Genomic DNA, 3,490 nt, shown 5'->3' with positions numbered 1-3,490 from the left:
AATCAACATTGCTCTCCATTCCATGTTCAGGATGGTGTCAGAGAGAGGGGTACTGCTGCTCGCTCATCCCCCCCCCCCCCCCCCCCCCCCCCCCCACTCCATAGAACAGAATAGCACTGTGTGTACAGAATTTGTTCATTTATCTGTTGCTGGAAATTATAATAAAAGATCATTTGCAGCAACAGCCATGTGTACAAAGCTTTAGATGTTTGCATGATAAGGCAAATGAACAATATCAGCCTGATATCATTTGTATATCTAGATCAGTGTTTCTCCTGAGGTTGCTCTGGGGGTTCCCAGTAGTTTATAACTCTCAGGTCAGTTTAACTGATATCAATCATCTATTTGGCTATCTGTAAGGGCGACATTGTTCCCATTAGCCTGCAATGTAAGAATCATTCTTCCCACTGACCACCACGCTAATATACTGTGAGCTGTGGATATAGTAATTATAGCAGGAGATCCTTAAAGAACGGAAAGTTATTTCAAGAGTCCCCTCATGTTAAGAATATTGAGAAAAGACTGACCCAGATTATTGCAATATATTATATTATTGCATTATAATAGTGAACCACTAAATAGCATTTAGAATTTAGCAGAAATCAGATATCAGTCGTAATGCTACCACCACTAGAATGGTACAGCTCAACTCGGTGCATGTGGTTGTTGATCACCTGCTGCTCACCTACATTATCCCACCCATGCTCAGTTCATGTGTTCCCGGTCAATATTTCATTTGAATATCAATTAGGAGAGTGCTCATATTTATTACATTCTTGTTAATGTTTTTACTGGAATATCTAATGTGATGAAGACAGGGCCCAATTTAATAAAGCTCTCCAAGACTGGAGTGGATACACTTTTATCAGTGAAGCTGGGTGATCCAGCTAGGACTGTCACACATGTGGTCAGTATATTACACCTCTCAGTCCTTTAGCAATCTGTGAATATGCATATCCCATCCTTCCTTCCATTTTTTATTGTTTCGGAGGCTGCATGCCAGCACTGAAATGTACAATGCAGTTGTTAGCCCATAACTGTTCTCCATTATCCCAAACAGAAGTGAGCGTATTACAATCCTGTGACGGCATCTTGTTAATTATATAGAGTCGCTAAGCCATGTTACTGCCTACTGCATGTTCTTAATTACCTGGTGATTTAATACACAGTCAGATGAATGATCAAGACATTTATCTATAATTAGGGACTGCGAGCAATCATAAACATGACTAATGACTTTGAACAAATTTATATATTTGGAAAATATTACTGAAGCAATTGAAATGATTATAGAAACATTTCACCTGAGGGGAAAGCAGCTGTAATGTGTGGGATCTGCAGCCTGCAAATTGTGTTATGAATAAATGAAAATAAATTGTATCTAATGACAATGTGTTTACAGCTTGTTATTAATGCACAGATACAACGGAGCTGTGTTTCCTAAGGTGTGGGATGTGAAAGGACTGGTGACAAGCATGCTTATACCAGAAGGATAATCAGCGGATCAGATGTGTTCTATACAGAGATTTTATGTATAGCCAAAAATGGCAATTGTACAATTGTCACTGGAACAAGAGGAGAGAGGGAATCTTAGGTTGTAAGCTCTGCTGGGGAGGGTCCTCTCCTCCTCCTGTGTCACTGTCTGTATCTGTCTGTTATTTGTAACCCCTGTTTAATGTACAGCGCTGCGTAATATGTTAGCATTATAAAAATACTTTTTATTATTATTATTATTATTATTAATAATAATAATCTTCCAGTAACAGCTAAGGCTGGGTACACACGTGCAATAATTGTCATTGGAAAGGATCTTTCCAAGGTAATAGCAACAAGAACGTCTATGGAGTAGGCAAATGACACTGTTCATCATCCGTGCAAAAGCGCGCTTAGAAAGCTTCAAAGGCAGAAAGCCAGCCTTGCTGAATAATAGTGAGAGCACCGTTAGTTCACAGCGCTCCTAAACAACGTCTGCCGCATAGACATCCATTGATGAAAGGCACAGCCTTCCTAAGCTTATTTTTGCCTACACCATAAACGTTCATCCTATTTTATGATACAAACTTCCTTTCTTGTTTTTGCACATAGTTTGTATGATAACCATTAAGGTTATAGGCAATAACACAGGCTTACTATCCATCCTCTGAAAAAGATAAGAAGACCTGTTAAACGCGTCGGAAAAATATTATAGACAAGTATGTTTGTTATTGTCTTTTATGATTACTTTTGTGCCTAGTATTTGTATTATGTTGTATGCTGACACCACTCCATGTATTAAAACATTTTTTAATTTCAATACATTTTGAATATTTTAAATATGTTCAGCCAGGAATTCCGTACTCTCTAATCCTTCTCTTTCCGCTTGGATATGTAAAAGATCTTTCTCTCTTTCTTATCTTTTATATTTGATTTTAGCAGGGGCTTGCTGAGACATGAACATAATTGCAGTGGTTCCTCAGGGGTAAAAAGGTTGAGAAAGATGAAATTTCACTTACCCTGTTTCCTTACCTTTGCAAGAACCACTTTTCTTAACCATTCCTTGTGGAGGTTGTAGGCCCGGATGTCACTCCCTACAATACAGGACCAGTAAACCTTCATTATAAGTGAGAATGCCAAGGGCCCACCCACAGCCCAAGTGCAACAGAAGCACATCAGGCACCAAAAAAGGAAGGGATAAAGCAAGTTATTTGTTAGGTTCCCCTAGATAAAAACAAGCAATGGTGCAATGTGTGGGTGACCCTATTGCAAGGGCAGTTATGTTTAAATCCAAGTGTTCCGCTATTTCCAAGAGCCTTTTCCAGTCATTTATTATACATTGTAAAAAATCCAAATAAAATTTATTTGGTAACAGAATTGGTGGGGTTTCATATTTTTAAATATGTCTGATTTACATTATTGTTCTAATTACACTGGGAAACATTTTTGAACAAATTTTTTGTTGAATGTTTAAGCTTATTTACACTAAAATAGGTATGCTGATTCTGAAGTGCAGTTAGTTTTCTTCTATCACGGCAGGAATTTACCGCCTATAATATTGCGATTACTGTAGCGTAGATTTGTATAGGCTATTCAGTTACACGCAAGACAGTGTGGTCAGAGGTTGTGCGCTGCTCTACGTAGTGAATAAGCAAAATGTTTCCTTTCTTTCAGATCATGTCTGGCTCTGCTGTTTCTTATCATAGGTGCCTAAACAACCCCGATTTATTTTGTTATATCTGTGGCAGTTTCACCATTCCAAGGGCAAACATCAGCACATTTTCTACAGCAAGCCAATTTGGCATATTTCAAAGTTAAGGTACATAAACGCGTCCAATGGTCCAATGGTCCACTCGCCCGATAATCAGCTCAGGGCCCTTGTCAGATGAGAATCTGGCCCGTCTATATGACTGTCCTGGCAGTTCCACCAACGATGGAAGATGCACGATCCTAATTCAAGGGACGACTATAATGGCACGTGTGTATGCAGCTTTATTAAACCCATAAGGTGTGCAAA

Source organism: Pyxicephalus adspersus, chromosome 1, assembly GCF_032062135.1.
Source record: "Pyxicephalus adspersus chromosome 1, UCB_Pads_2.0, whole genome shotgun sequence".
In the NCBI taxonomy this organism is placed as follows: Eukaryota; Metazoa; Chordata; class Amphibia; order Anura; family Pyxicephalidae; genus Pyxicephalus; species Pyxicephalus adspersus.
The sequence above is the reverse complement of the archived record's forward strand: the minus strand, read 5'-3'. Positions refer to the sequence as shown.